The following is a 17,849-nucleotide window of genomic DNA, read 5'->3' on the forward strand; positions in this document are numbered from 1 at the left end:
TTTAATTTATTAATCACATTACTTAATATATATATATATATATATATATATATATATATATATATATATATATATATATATAAACTCAAATGATGTTGTAACGATGTATGTAACCCACTTTCCGGTTTACGACATCCGGTTGCGCATGCGCGCATGACCTGCGCACTGAAATATTAACGTTATTATTTCGAAATTATTATTTAACATGGGAGAGTGGGGTTTAAAATAACTTAAACGTAATACAGAAATGCACGTTGTAAAAAAAAGAAGACAGTATTAACAATTGTTTATTTGGATAATTTAAACGCAGAAAAAAAAGAACAATTGGGACGCTGAAATATTAACGTTATTATTTCGAAATTATTATTTAACATGGGAAGAGTGGGGGTAAAATAACTTAAAGTAATACAGAAATGAACGATGTAAAAGAAAAAAAAAGCAGATATATCAGAATTTGTTTTTAACTATAATAAGTATTATGGTATCTGTTTAGTGCACATTTACCTATAAGTATCGCTAACCACTTATAATTCAGTGACTGTAAAAAATATTTTCAAAAATAATCAATTATAATAAACAGAATGACTCATAGACATCTGTCTATATTCTTTTTTCATTTTCATATACTTTCATAGAAATGTTTCTGTTATGTAACAAAAAAAACTATTTTCTTTACGTCACAAGTGTCACGCTCATGCATGAATACCATAGCTATTATAACATACTGACCCAACGGGTCACGGGTAGTGTAATATATATATATATATATATATATATATATATATATATATATATATATATATAATTATTACTATAATTATTTTTTAATATCTATATATTCCATAGATGTAACAAAAAAAACTATTTTCTTTACGTCACAAGTGTCACGCTCATGCATGAATACCATAGCTATTATAACATACTGACCCAACGGGTCACGGGTAGTCTAATATATATATATATATATATATATATATATATATATATATATATATATAATTATTACTATAATTATTTTTTAATATCTATATATTCCATAGATGTAACAAAAAAAACTATTTTCTTTACGTCACAAGTGTCACGCTCATGCATGAATACCATAGCTATTATAACATACTGACCCAACGGGTCACGGGTAGTCTAATATATATATATATATATATATATAATTATTACTATAATCATTTTTTAATATCTATATATTCCATAGATGTAACAAAAAAAACTATTTTCTTTACGTCACAAGTGTCACGCTCATACATGAATTCCATAGCTATTATAACATACTGACCCAACGGGTCACGGGTAGTCTAATATATATATATATATATATATATATATATATATATATATAATTATTACTATAATTATTTTTTAATATCTATATATTCCATAGATGTAACAAAAAAAACTATTTTCTTTACGTCACAAGTGTCACGCTCATACATAAATTCCATAGCTATTATAACATACTGACCCAACGGGTCACGGGTAGTCTAATATATATATATATATATATATATATATATATATATATATATATATATATATATATATAATTATTACTATAATTATTTTTTAATATCTATATATTCCATAGATGTAACAAAAAAAACTATTTTCTTTACGTCACAAGTGTCACGCTCATACATGAATTCCATAGCTAATATAACATACTGACCCAGCGAGTCACGAGTAGTCTAGTATATATATATATATATATATATATATATATATATATATATATATTTACCAGTGGTGAAAAAACCGGACTAGAGTGCTCAATGTGTAGTCAGAGCAGTATATAGGAAATTTATTACTGTGAGTCCAGAATGAGTTTACAAATTGTTTCAGCTAGAGGAAAATCCTCAAAGAGAGGAAAAAATCCAACTAGCATCGTCAGAATTCATAGATGGACTAAGTTATAAAGTCAAATAAGAATGGAAAAATCGATTTTTCCATTCTTATTTGACTTTATAACTTAGTCCATCTATGAATTCTGACGATGCTAGTTGGATTTTTTCCTCTCTTTGAGGATTTTCCTCTAGCTGAAACAATTTGTAAACTCATTCTGGACTCACAGTAATAAATTTCCTATATATATATATATATATATATATATATATATATATATATATATATATATATATATATATATATATATATATATATATAAAGATGCCAATTTATTATGGATAGATACACACACACATACATCTATTATATAAATCTCAGTATTATTTAGTATTATTTAGTATTATTTAGATGTATGGTTATTTTATTTATTATTAGAGCACAAAACCTTGTGGTTAGAAACAACTCCTCGCCGGCTATAAAAGCGTTGGAACAAACCAATGTAGTGTATAAATTCAAATGGTCTATGGGAGAATGTAACTCCACAAATAACACATACATTGGGCATACAACGACAACGTTGTCCCCGAGAATAACTATGCATCTAAATAATATTAGTGATATATATATATAAACATTTGATAAAAAAACATAACTGCCCCCCTCGAATCTTAGAAAGGTCCTCGTTGACAACATAAAATTTATACAACATGAAAATAATATCAAAAAAAATTCTAGAAGTGTCATATATTAGAACCTTTCAACCCACTATAAATGATATCGTATTCGAGAAAAGCAGTAACGTTCTAAAATATCTTGCGTAGTTCGTATTGGACGGACTTCGTTAACATGTCCACGAACTTGCTGTTTTTAACACTTGAATTTTTAATCGACCTTTATTTTTAATCGATTTTCATCGACTCTATATATTTTAACTTATTGCCGTTTACTGCATATTTAAGTTTTCACTTTTAATTCTCATTTTCGCTCCTTCTGACTTTTAACTTCAACACCTGATGATGATTCGTGGACGAATCGAAAGCGTTCGTGACAGCAACAATTATGGAACTTTTATTAATATTTTTGATTTTGATATAAAAAAATTATACAGAAAATCGAAAAATTAAAAAAAAAATCATAACGCAAAGTGTCTCCGATGCATTTAATATTTGCTTGAATGAATAAATGCTGCCTAAATATACCAATATATATTGGGTGATGTTGAAAACACGTGTTGGTAATAACAAAGTTGTTGATTTTACAGAAGTTAATCAGTTCGTTTCTTCTATCATTTCTGACTCTGAGTTCAAATTGTCCATGTTTTTCACATTTTTGTTTGTCGATTTCACGATTTTTTCATTTGCATCTCTCATAAGTACTTTTCATATCTCTATTAGGAATTTTGTCGATGACCTCTTGTAACTGACTGTAGAAATAATCAATCTCTTCTTCAGTGACTGTGGATGTAGGCGCGTAGAGCTCAACTATACTATAGTTATGAAGTTTGGCCTTTATTAATGCTGTGAGTATCCTGTTATATACGGTATAATCGCGTTGACACCCCGGTTCTCGTCAGATCACCGCAGTTAAGCAACGTTGAGCCTGGTTAGTACCAGATGGGTGACCATCTGGGAATTCTAGACGCTGTATCTGCTCTCCGCTTATCTCGGCATTAGTTTCCAGTCGTCCTATACATACACTTCACTTGCCACTGGCATTTAACAATCTCGACTCAGGAGAGGTGTGATTGGAGATTGCGCACCTCTTGTCACGAAATCATATAGGGTATACTGCTTACTTGTGTATTTATTCCTATTAATGTTGTATATATATATATATATATATATATCTATATATATATATATATATATATATATATATATATATACATGCAGCACATTATTTATTACACGAGTAATCACTTATTTTGGGGAAGTCTTTCATTTATTGGTTACAACAATTGTTTCAGCCCCAAGTGTAAATATAAGATCATAACTTTTCATCAAATCATAATTGCACAACCTTGGGCTTCATCAGCGTGTTAGAAAAAAAACAATATTTCAAAATTTTATCAGCCCACAAATAGGACCTTTTCAGTTAATACAGTCGGCATTCATTCTATATAAAGTTTCAAGCGAGATTCATCTGCATTTATAGATGCTATACACCTGCCTTTCGTAGTGGTTGGTGGTCAGTTTCGTTTCATTTATTGCACGTTGTTTTCTTTTCTTTTTTTACGTCAAATAGAAATATTTATAGCTCTAGTATTGCATTATTGAACTATCGAAATGGATTTTTTGTTAATTATTTATATTGAATCACTGTCTCAACCAGATATATATATATTCAGAATGTGAGAGATTATATATAATTATTTCCACAGACCAGAGATCGCCGCAGCCCACAAGAGCTACGCCAGCCAACAAATCGGAAGTCTAAGACTCGAGTTTCACCCTCATTTGGACTCATCAGTCAGACATATTTGCACCCGGGATTTGAAACCCGAGCGCCCTGCATACGAGTCAAACACTCTACCAACTGAGCAAACGCGCCGCACACAAGAAATTCTATTAACCAACACAGATCAAGCAGACCGCGACGAAATCAAGCTGAGGAATAGACCTACTTCATATCGACAAGGGACGTGTTCATCCAACCAGCTGACCCCCAAGCCGATGTTCCACAAGTAGGGATTTAGTTCGTTGGCTGGCGTGTCTTTTGTGGGCTGCGGCGTTCTTTGGGCTGTGGAAATAATTATATATATATATATATATATATATATATATATGTGTGTGTGTGTGTGTGTGTGTGTGTGTGTGTGTGTGTGTGTGTATACATATATATATGTATATACATATATATATATATGTGTTACTGTGTGTGTGTGTGTGTGTGTGTGTGTGTGTGTGTGTGTGTGTGTGTGTGTGTGTGTGTGTGTGTGTGTGTGTGTGTGCGGTCCTTCCTCATAGGTTCCGATACGGATGAACCTATCTTTTGCAAATTTAACATAAAGCTGATTTATGTCTTGCGGTGTTCTTAGATATATTTTGTACAAAAATTTTCCCATAAGTATCAAAAATCGGAAAATTTCCATCTTAAAAATAGCTTTTCTTTCTAACAAATAAAAAAGAATTTTCAGAGAGGAATATATTACGTTACACCGACCAAGAGAAATAATAAAATTTCAGCAAATAAGTTCTTCTTAAATGTATTATAATCTGAAGATGTGGCTTAGTAGTAGAACATTCGGCTACAGATCTAGTGACCTTTTCAAACCCGGGGGTACCTCACCATTTTATTTTTTTTTTTATTATTAATGAGTTCAATTTACAATAAAAGGAGAGGTACCATTTAAAATCATCGCAAATCATTTCTTTGTTTTCATATTTTAAAATTAAACAACGGTGACCTTTCCAGGGCATTCATCGTCAAACCCAAATATCAGCTGACGTGATATTGTAAAGAAACACAGACGGAATTTGATGAACGACATTATCATTATCTTGGGCATGACGTTAAACTGCACCCTTGGACTTCATTGAGCAAGGATAGTACTCTAGACGATCTCCATACCAGGGTAACAGTGAAGCTGCTAGCAACAGGGAGTGGGTGGTTCTCACAGAGGCGTCTACAAAGCAATTGTGTAAACGGCTCCGTGGACATTTATGATTGGCGGAATCCCGGTCCAACAAGTTAAATGGTAATGGTAACATTCCTGAATATCAGGAACTGAGAGCAAAGAAAAATCTTTGGAGTTTCTACTTTGCTTATCTCTATTTCTGACAACACTACTCATGAATTGACGACCTAAAACAAAACCATACCGCATCGCTCGTCGCGCGAGTGACCAAGGAGCGCGTCGTCATCCAGTGAGCAACCAGGCTGGCAATGTTGAGCACGCTACTGGAAGAAACCAAAGAATGGATCTACGAAAAGATTACAGGATTGGTACTTGGAATGTTAGAAAGCTGGAAAATTGAACACAGTCTGCAATGAAATGAGAGAAACCATTCAAATCCACGGATTTTCAGAAACCAACTGGAACAGCAGAGACAGTTTCAAAACAACTAACAACAACAGCACAGTGCTTTTTTTTCTGTGAAGGAAAATGGGTACAATCACGGTGTTTGAACCATTCTCGCCAATGAAATCACGAACAATAATCAGTTACAACTCGATGAATGACAGGAAAATCACAAGCTCCTCCAGTCTTTGACAGACTATGGAGACCCACGTAGGGATGCCTGCGCGTGAAATTTTTGTGACAAGAGGTGCGCAATTCCAACCACACCTCTCCTGAGTCGAAATTGTTAAATACCAGTGGCAAGTGTATGTACAGGACGACTGGAAACAAATGCCGAGAGAGCACATACAGCGCCTAGAATTCCCAAATCGTCATCCATCTGGTACTAACCTGGCTCAACGTTGCTTAACTGCGGTGATCTGACGAGAACCAGTGTGTCAACACGTTTATGCCGTATATAACAGGATAATTACAGCACTAATAAAGGCCAAACTTCATAACTATAGTATAGTTTAGCTCTACGCGCCTACATCCACAGCCACTGAAGAAGAGATTGATTATTTCTACAGTCAGCTACAAGAGGTCATCGACAAAATTCCTAATAGAGACATGAAAGTACTTATGAGAGATGCAAATGCCAAAGTCATGAAATGGACCACAAAAAAATGTGAAAAACATGGACAATTTGGACTTAGAGTCAGAAATGATAGAAGAAACGAACTGATTAACTTCTGTAACCTTGTTATTACCAACACGTGTTTTCAACATCACCCAAGGCAACTTTACACCTGAATATCACCGGGCTGAGAAACAAGAAATCAAATAGATTACATCATGATCAACAAAAAAAAAGGAAATCTTGTGTAAAAAATGTTAAGACTTACCCAAGAGCTGACTGCAACAGTGACCGCCAACTTTTTGACTACTGTACACTCATTAACTCTTATCCTCGAGTGGCCTCCGGATCTTGATAAGTAGTGATTCCTATGTAAAATAAAACAAAAACGACTTTTTAAGATAGGATTTTCTCGATTTTCGAAAATGATTTGCTGAGATTTTATTATTTCCCTTGACCGGTGTAACGTAAAATGTTCCTCTGTAAAAAAATCTTTTTTATCTGTAAGAGAGATATTTTTAAGATCGGATTTTTTTTTTCGGTTTTCGATACTTATCGGATGAATTTCTGTACAAAAATATATCTAAGAACACTGCCAAACATATAAATTATCTTTGTGTGAAATTTGCAAAAGATAGGCTCTATCGTTTCGGAACCAATAGGAAGGAACACACACTCGCACACTCGCATACACACATGCACGCACGCACACACACAAACACACGCACACACGCACACACAACCACACACACACACACGCACACACACGCACACACACACACGCACGCACACACACACACGCACACACACGCACACAAAGTGATTTTTATATAATAGTAGAAATAGATATATGCTAGCAAGAGACTCCTACGTTGCCCGGGATTGAATAAGGTTGGTTTGTTGTTTTTGTTTTACGGCATATCAACCCTTTTCAGGTTATTTAATGCCGAATTCAGTGATTTTGAAGAACATTTTTTTAATAGAGTATATTTGTTTTTTAAGTCGGTTTCTATTTAACCCACAGTTGAGACCCTAACAGGTACTACCAGTCTGAGTCAGAGTGGACCTGGGAGCAATGGCCATTAAAGGTGGCTCCACACTTCCCAAAACCCGCAAGCTTGGGCCTCACCATCGGATATAGTTTAAGGTCATATCCACGACCGATTGAATAAGAGTCTCTCCTATGCTCATGATACTATGTTATATTTTTCTTATTTTTAATACACCCCTTCTCGAGTTTCGTCCTCTAATATAGTTGGAAGAAGCTGATATGTTGGAAAACACTCTGGGTTCATACATTATATTAGGCACAGACAAAAAATGGAAAAATAAACAAGTAGTTTGTGTTTTTAAAACGAATTAAAATCTATTAAAATCTATCAAAATCTATTAAAATCCATTAAAATCTATTAAAATCCATTATTCTTGAGCAACTTTTTTTTTCCAAAAAGATAAAAGCCTAACTTTTATCATACGAAAAGCAGAATCATATAAAACTGTTTCTACTATTCTTAGTAGAGTTTAAAATTTAAAATTTCCCAAAACCACGCCATTCACCGTCATTTTTGTCTCGATCGCTAAGACATTAAAATATGTTTTTAAAAGGTTTTTGAACCAATCAATTTTGTTTGTGTCTAAATAAGATTTAGGATGATTTACTATAAGAATATGCAAAAATATTATAATATAAGAACCTGAATTTCAAATTATTCCAACTTTTTATATCACTCTATGCATTTGCGTAGCGAAATTTAAAAAAAAAAAGCAATTATTTGAAAATTAAGTACGGAGGCCTTGATGGGACTAAATAAACTATATTTAGCCATGTATTTTTAACATTTGATTTGACGATTAAGTGAAGAGTTTAAGTCTTTTTAATAAGCGATATATATATATATATATATATATATATATATATATATATATATATATATATATATATACACACACACACACTTTTGTTGGCAATATAACCACCGAAGTTAAGCAACGATGTGGCTGGCCATTACCAGATGGGTGACCATTTATGGAATACTGGGCGTCATATGTGTTGCAAACGACTCCTACATCTAGTATCACGGTTAGGCCATCATAGGTGAATCAATAAGGAATCGGCGAAAGAAATTATCGTATTTTTAGAAAAATGCGCAGTTATTTATTCAATTTTTCTTTTATTTTTTTGTATTGATTCTCCCAAAGCATTTCCTATTTAATGGTATATTAGCAATATTGTACTCACTAAAAGAAAATTATTAGTTTATTTTTCGAAGATGTAAAAGTAGTGTTTTTCGCAAAAATAATGAAAATATGTACTATTTTATTTTATTTTATTTTTTATGTTTTTTTCTTTGCTAATCTGAAAAAAAATATTATTAACTGGTTCAACGAATTTCACGCTTCAAACCACAAAAGATGAAAAATAAAACACATTAAAAATTCGGATTTTCAATCTTAAAATACGCAGTGTTTTGGGTTTGTTTTATCTATAATTCTCACCTTCTGAAAAATACAATATATTTTGTTCAGTTTCGGCTAATTATTTCAAGCATATTTGTACTCACAAATAAAGAGGGGATTTTGTAGGCAATATATATATATATAGAGAGAGAGAGAGAGAGAGAGAGATTATGAAAGAAAATTGCACCATTATAAAGTTCATTTTTCACTTAATAATCGATGAAAATTTCGTATTGATTGGATAATTACTTGATTTATTGGTAGATTTAAAAAAAAAAATTCGTCAAAAAATACTTATTCCCTTCTTTCGTTTTAGCCGTGTCATACATTATAAGCATTGAACTTGCTTGGAAAACTATTTTAAAAGCTAAAACTTCGTTTGTATAGGCATATGACGAGAGCCAACTGTCTAGCAAAGACAAGTTTCAAAGGGGACAGTACAGAGTGAAAGCGTTACATAGTCAGGTATAGGAAGATGATATATATTGTTCTCCAAACGGCACCAGATAAACGTATAAATGGTATGTATCGTTGTATAGTCAGAGGAGTATGATATGGACGTATAAACTGAGCCATGTTTTATCAGAGAGTTATCACACGGGTATATATTACAGTTCATATTTACATAAAGGTATCATTGTTTTATAAGAAAATAGTATATGCTTCACACCTTTTCTTTCTTCTTCTCCAAGAATTCTTATATCTTCACTGCTGAGCTCCGTGATGAAATATGAAATAACTAACACCATAACCAATTGGGACACCTGTTCTTCCTTCTTTTGTGAAACGACAAAAAAAAAACATTGATTGAGATTGTCGGACTGACTTCCTCATCTTCGTTGTTATCGTCACAACGTTTCGGCCGTTTTGCCCTCCGGCCTTCATCAGGTCTTTTGTATCGAACTGGGGAACCGTTTGTTAGGAGTCTCGAACCCAAGCCTTTATTATTATTACGGGGGTACCGTGTTCGGACTCCAGCTAGGCTCTAGGACATAGTTGCTGATTCTCTGTTTTGAATGTTACTTTTTACTGCCTTCGTGACGATAACAACCAAGATGAGGAAGTCAGTCCGACAATCTCAATCAATGAAAACGCCTCATCTCAAAAATACAGACAATGACAAAAAAAAACACTTTATATTTTTAAAATATAAATTTATTTCAGCTATCTCAAATGGTCTCCACAAGGAGTCTGCATTACGTGTCCACATGCTTATTCTTTATAGCCCGCTTCCTGGCTTTTTGAAGCACGCCGTTCTCTTTCGTGACCAAACTCAAACTCAACTCCTTTCTCTAACCTTCCCGAGCTCTTGACCTCAGTTCTGTTACGTCATCATTAAAAAGCACACGTCTCTCAACGTGCGACTTTTTCACGTAAGCAACTGCTCAAGGTTATTTTGTTTATTTAACTTAGTTAATTTATGTAAACATCCTCAGCAAAAATACATTGCTAACTTTATTCTACAAAGAATAAATAACACCCAATATAAAATATTTTAACAATATCACTGGATAGAGAGATGAATAGATAGATAGACAGATAGATCGATAATAACTAATTTAACTTTAAACAATGTTATTATCTAACAAAAGAAGAATGGGCAGACAGAGAAAGAAATGGACGGACAACATTGTAGAGTGGACGGGAAAGAATTTTACCACAACACAGGATCTTGCTCATAACCCACAAAGATGGACGCAACTAACGCAACGTTCAGCTATACAACGCCAACACAACCGGAAGATTAAATAAATCATCGCATAAGGATTTAAATTTAATATATAATAACCATAAACTCATTATTAGACAAATCATGCCAAATTCTTCCTGACGCCCAAATAGCCAAACCGACTACGTACGGCATAGCAGACCAAGATAATAAAGACAGGAAATAATAAAAAAAAGATTGGAATAGTTGATTGTAAACAAAATGAACTATAACCACAATAGTAATACTATTTAAACCATAGTCAAGAGGGAAAGACAACGGTGTGTGTGGCGGAGGTAGAAATATTGCGAACAGGAAGAAACCAGTTTTTTTTTGGGGGGGGGGTCGATGGAAGGAATGGCTTGATGGCATAAAGGTGTTTCGCTTTGCAAATGACAAACGTACAATGTGGGATGCGGCGTTTTTTTTTAATATTTTATTTATGATTTGTTAACGTATTGGAATACAAAATGTCTTTATGAAACAGGGTTTTCGTCCGATGCTTTCGGGAGATGTGTGTGCGCATGTGCAGTGGATGGTAATTTGCAGTGGATGAAGAAATGGAGCAGAACCGAGAGAAAAAGATATGTGTACACACACATATATACATATATGTATATATATATATATATATATATATGTGTGTGTGTGTGTGTGTGTGTATATATATATATATATATGCGAGTGTTGTTGTTGTTGTTGTTGTTGTTGTTGTTGTTGTTGTTGTTGTGGTGGTGGTGCCGGTGGTGGTTGTGGTGGTGTCAGTCTCTTATATAGATATTTCTGGTGTTTATTTAAAGTGTTTTGCTTTTAAAATCGATTGATCTGCGATTCTTCTAGATTATACCCACGGGAAATTCCTATCCTGAGCATTTCATTTCCAAATTCGATTTCATCCTGTTGACAAAAAAATATTCTGGTTCTTTTTGTTTAAACAAATGATGGATGAGTAACACCCACGTCCTTAAAGGAGGGAAAATTTTAAAACAACATATCAACATGCCCCTTCTCCTCTCTCTCTCTCTCTCTCTCTCTCTCTCTCTCTCTCTCTCTCTCTCTCTCTCTCTCTCTCTCCATATATATATATATATATAGCGAGAGAGATGGGGGAGATGGAGATGCTTGACATGTGAGACAAATTCGATTTGGTTTTGAGCCGGTTAATCTATTTATGTCTGTCTGCCTATTTATACACACATATACATATGTGTGTGTGTGTGTGTGTGCGTGCGGAGAGAGAGAGAAAGAGAGAGATCTGTGTGTATATATATATATATATATATATATATATATATATATATATATGTGTGTGTGTGTGATATATGTGTGTGTGTGTGTGTGTGAGTTCCTCATAAGTTCCGAAACAACTGAGCATATCTTTTTTAAATTTCACACAAAGCTAATTTATATTTCTGGCAGTGTTCTTAGATATCTTTTATACTGAAATTCATCCGATAAGCATCGAAAATCGAAAAAAAAAATCCGATCTAAAAAATAGACTTTCTCTCTTATAGAAAAAAAAAAGAATAATTTTTACCGGGGAATATTTTACTTTACACCTGCCAAGGGAGATAATGAAATCTTAGCAAATCGTTTCTTCTTAAAAAAAAAAAAAAAAATTAAAATAGATTCATATAATCTGGTGATATAGCTCATTGGTAGAGCATTCAACTACAGATCGGATGCTCCTCCTGTTCAACCCCGTGTGTACCTCACCATTTTATTTTATTTTTTTCTTATTAATGAGTTCAATTTACGATACAAGAGGAGGTAACATTTAAAATCGCCGCAAGGCATTTCTTCGTTTGCATATTTTAAAATTAAACATTATTCAATAGTGACTTTTCCAGAGTATTCATCGTCAAGTCCAAATATCAGCTGATGTCATATTGTAAACAAACACAAACGGAATTTGATAAACGATATTATCATTTTATTTTATTATTTTATTTATTTATTTATTTATTTATTTACTTTTTTGCGTATTAGTCCACCGGGCAAATAATTCATCATAATCTTTTCTATATAATAAAATTCTTGCAGAAATTCCCCTCTGGACCAAAATACCGTAGGTTTGCAACACCATATGTCACATACAAATTTATTATGTGTACATTATTAGCAACTTTAGAACGCCATTTTAGACAAATTTGGTCGTTATAATAAAATCCTACATTACATCCTGATAGCAACATCATCGCAATCGCAACATTTTTTGGCGTGGTAGTTCCTATTTTTCCATCTAAATCTAAAGTCTTCTTACCGATCCCACTCATCACTGGGACTATATACACACCTTATAACTATTTTCCTAGCACGCTTCGTAACTGGTTCATACACTCATATACTACCATTATCTTTCAAGTTACCGATTACAAAATAATTTCTTCCTCCGAAATATCCGGCTTTTCTCATTAGCTGAAAACTAACAGATCCATTATTCAGGAATACACATCTTAATCAAAAAACGAATGCGTCAAACCTTCACAAACATGGCGTCTCTCTATACACGAATCAATCGTTTTACAAATATTAAACCAACACCAACAAACATTAACCTCTCATATTCGAAAATTTACGTTATAAGACCCTTACTGTTACCTACGCAGACGGTGTCGCCACGAAACTAACTTCCTTTCAAAAGCCATCCCTGATACAAACATAATTAACATACACGGTTAACATTGTTTTCTTTTTTACCTCTATTCTCCGTACCAAACAGTCAACGATGCTATTTGTTCTGTTTTTTTTTTTTTTAATTTTAGTTTGTTTTGTAACAGGTCGTTCCCTTTTCGTGTATGTTTTTTTTTTTTTATTCTTTCCAGTATCCTCTGTAAAAGATTCAATCGCTGAAAAAAAACTTAACAATTACGGTTAGCATGGTTTCTTTTCCTTACCAGACACTCAACAATGCTAGTTTCTTTTTTCTTTCTTTCTTTCTTTACACAGTTAACTATATTGCTTGACTTTAATATTTGGTCATAACCGTAAATTGACATTTTGTGTACTTCAAATTCTACTTATGTGTGATTTTGAAGCCTTTAAACTGTCTACTCCTTACTATTTACGAAGTGTGTGTATGCGTGGGGGCGTGTATGGGGGGGCGTGTGTGCACGTTTATGTGCGTAAATAAGTACATGTGGGTATCCCTGTGTTTCTCTGCGTATTTGTGTTTATTTTTATGTGTTCGTGTGTGCGTTTTTCCGTGTGTGCGTGAGTTTGTTTGTGCGTCCGTGTGCTTTTGCGTTTGTGCGTGTTTGTGTCTTTTTTGTGTGCGTATGTATATATTTTGCGCGTGTATGTGTTTTGCGCGTTTGTGTGCGTGTGTTTTTTGCGTGTCGGTGTGCATTTTTGAGTGTGTTCGTTAATGTGGCGTTTGTACGTGTGTACGTGTTTATCTTTTTTGTGTGTGTACGTGTGTTTTTTTAGCATGTATGTGTTTTGGGGTGTGTGCTATCGTGTGTGTTTGCGTTTGTGCTTGTGCGTGTGTGTTTTTATGCGTCTGTGTGCGGTTTTTGTGTGTGCGTGTGTGAATGTTTTTGTGTGTGCGTATGTGAATGTTTTTTGTTTGTGCTCCTGTGTGTGTTGCGTGTTTGCCTGTGTGCGTATACGTGTGTGCGTGCGTGTTTTTTTTGTGTGTACGTGTGTATGTTTTATGTGCGTGTGTGTGCGCGCGCGTGTGTCTCTGAGATATAAATTAACCTAATACTTGCGTCAACCAGACTCAGGCAACACGTGGCTGGGCGGGTACAGCCAGTATATAATATTGAATAGACGATTGATTCTATAATAATTCATACGCAATCTGCATGAATTCACCTTAAAGCTATTGTACGACGGGGCAATGCTGGGCTACCAGCTAGTATATATATATATATATATATATATATATATATATATATATATATATATATATATATACGAAATTGGAATCGGGAACATGAAAAATTGGAACTTTTGAGGATATCAGAATCGAAATCGGAAAATTTTTTACTTATTTTCCGATAACAAAAACGGTTCTTCTTATAGTATTTTTATTTGAATTTTTTAAGGCAAAAATCTTCCATTGCTGGTAATAATGATAAAATAATAAATATTTATTGATTTTAAAGTTCCAGTAAAACTAAAATTTATAGATTACTCCCACCCTACAAGTGTATTTTTATTTTTGAGAAAATACCTGCATATCTAATTTTTTTACGATAATCGGTAAAAACTAGAGACTTTATAGTTAAATATTAAGAAATTTAAAAAAAAGAATCAGAATTGGAATCGGTAATTGTATCGGAATCGGCAATTTAGTACGGAAATCGGTAATTGTCTTGGATTGGTAAAAATATTAGAATCATCCCATCACTAATATATATATACTAGCAGGGGTTACCCGGCGTTGCCTGGGTGATCGGCCCCCTTCCCACTCCGAGGGGTAACAAAAAATTCACCCCTCTGGATTTACATGCTTGGTGCCGGCCTCCCCCCTTCAGGGAGAGATAATCCCCAACCCCACCTTCAGGGAGGAGGGTGCCTGGAGGCTTCTCCCCCCAAAAAAAAGAAAAAAGACCTCCTCCTGGCCTCTTCGCCCCCCCCACCCTTGGGGGGACACCGGCTCCCTCCTTTGGGGGGAAAAACTGCCAAGCTCCCCCCTTTCGGGTGAGAAAATGCCAGGCTTCCCCTTTTGGTGGGGGGATGGTGGCCAGCTCCCCCTGCTTGCCCGTAGGTGGGTGGAGGATCGGACGCCCTTCCGTTAGGAACCCACCCTTGGGGGGGAAGGAAAGGGTATAGCCCCTCCCGCTTCGGATAGGATTTAATAAACAAATAGAATTTAAAAAAAAAGTAGAATCGATCAGGATCGAACACGCAAACTAACGGTTAACAGTTTAGTATGCATACCCGAATTACTCTCTTACCTTTAATAAATAAAAAAATAAATAAATAATGTAGTAAAAGAAAGTATAAGCAAATGAATGGATAAACGGGAACGGGCTTGGTTGCCATAACAAGGACGGTAGTGAACGTGTGTATGTGTGCGTGTGTGCGTATGTGAGCGTGTGCGGAGGACAGCGTTTGTTTTCGTGTTGTGTGTACGTGTGTGCGGCTAGCGCCAGAATGGCGGACGTGGTGTTGGAGGTTGGATTGTGATGGCTGGTGTAAGTTTTGTAATTTTGTAATTTGTAAATGGCAAGTTAGGAAAAAAATAGACCCTTCGAAGATGGACAATAAATAAGAGCATAATATTTTATGGTAAATTTAAGAACGTAGGAACCATAGTTTTTTAGGAGATGTGATTATTGGATTAACCAATCAGAAATCGTCTGTGGCACACACATCTCTGTTTTTATATATATATATATATATATATATATATATATATATATATATATATACATATATATATATGTATATATATATATATATTCTGATTTATAAAACTCACTCTGCCTGTCTGTTTTTCTCCATTATATATATATGTATATATATGTGTGTGTGTGTGTGTGTGTGTGTGTGTGTGTGTGTGTGTGTGTGTGTGTGTGTGTGTGTGTGTGTGTGTGTGTGTGTGTGTTCCGGTTCTATTATTTTCAATTACTTCACATTTATATACTATATTAGAAATGAGACATTTACCTTCTAACAGACATTTGTCAATATCCCTAAAGTTTTCAATGATTTGATTTGTTTAGAAGCCCTCTCATTAATTTCTTTATCTATTTTTGCACTATTAGAACTTTTTATAGTTTTCACTAAGTTAATAGTTGTAGAAAAACGTAACATTATTTCGGTTAATGATATTTTCCCCAGGTTATTTCCTTTTGGAAAATGTTTGTCAATAATTTGAAAAGATTTATTCGGCAAATAATTTGTTATGTGTGCGCTATGAGGCGGATTAAAACAAATGCAATTTCTAAGTCTATTTTTACTTTTTATTTTTATTTCCGTTTTTTTTTATTTTTTTGTTTTGTTTTGTTTTGTTTTTTGAGATTCTTGTACTGTTTTTTAACTGATAAGAAAAGGCCTTCAAAGACACGCCCATCGTTCGGCGGTTAAAATCTCGACCAATCTGATTGATCTAAACAATGAAAATGGATAGCCAATCAGCCAATGAAGGGCTAGCTTATAATTGTAGAATTTCTCACATTTCATTGCAACTTGGAATCGTTTTCAAACAAAAAGATACAAAACAAATATGTTTTTATTTAATTAATTGCAATTCATTATTGAGATTAGTATTATTTATTCATTTATTTATTGTGGACTATTATCCTTATTTTTTTTTGTATTTTAGTCGCTGTTTCACGACGTTTCGGACAACTATTCAACGTCTCTATCCACTGCGTAAAGAATCAATCTCTCACTGCGTAGAGATCCAACGCCTCTATCCACGAATGGGCCCGTGGCGCAGTGGATAGAGGCGTGGAATCTCTACCGTTCCAGGTGAGTATTGTTTGAACATAGCTGCTTCAATCCTACCCAAAGCCGGCCAGAGGATTAGTTGGCCAAAACGTGGTGAGACGACAACTATGGAAGGCAGTAATTGCTGAGAATACAGTTAGGAGATTTGGTGTTCCTATCCTGTCGCAATTACTGCCTTCCATAGTTGTTGTCGCCAACTAAGCCTTCGGGGCCCGTAGCGCAGTGGATAGAGACGTTGACTCTATGGTTTCAGGTGAGCATTGGCTGAAGATAGCGGTTTCTGTCTTGCCCAAAGCATGCCAGAGGCTTATTTGGCCAAAACGTCGCAGTTAACCATCTGACGAAGGCCAGAGGAATAATTAACCAAAACGTCATGAAAATCAACTAGAAGATGAGGATAATAATCCGCAATGGATAAATAATTGAAATAGAGTGTTTTAACCTTAACTTTAGTCAAAGAAACGAGCCCAACTTTCGTACTTAATAATTTAGAAGTATGAAGATCAAATATAATCCTCTTCCCCCTCTCTCTCTCTCTCTCTCTCTTTCATTCATATATATATATATATATATATATATATATATATATATATATATATATATATATATATATATTGTGTACAGAAAGTTGTTAGTTGAGACAGATCATTGGTACCGTCGGTTTCAAGCCCGATAATAAGGCCCGTTTAAGGTATCCTTATCAAGCTCTCTTCAGCCAATATTCGTCTATATATATATATATATATATATATATATATATATATATATATATATACTAGACC

At 34.1% G+C, this 17,849-nt stretch overlaps 1 pseudogene; it reads left to right on the plus strand.

Annotated features, from left to right (window-relative positions):
- Nucleotides 1-3,390: 3,390 nt before the first annotated feature.
- On the plus strand, nucleotides 3,391-3,507 carry LOC145247746 (5S ribosomal RNA; annotated as a pseudogene).
- The last annotated feature ends 14,342 nt before the right edge of the window (nucleotides 3,508-17,849 follow it).

This window comes from Euprymna scolopes, chromosome 25, assembly GCF_053919585.1.
Source record: "Euprymna scolopes isolate OS-2025 chromosome 25, ASM5391958v1, whole genome shotgun sequence".
Lineage (NCBI taxonomy): Eukaryota > Metazoa > Mollusca > Cephalopoda > Sepiida > Sepiolidae > Euprymna > Euprymna scolopes.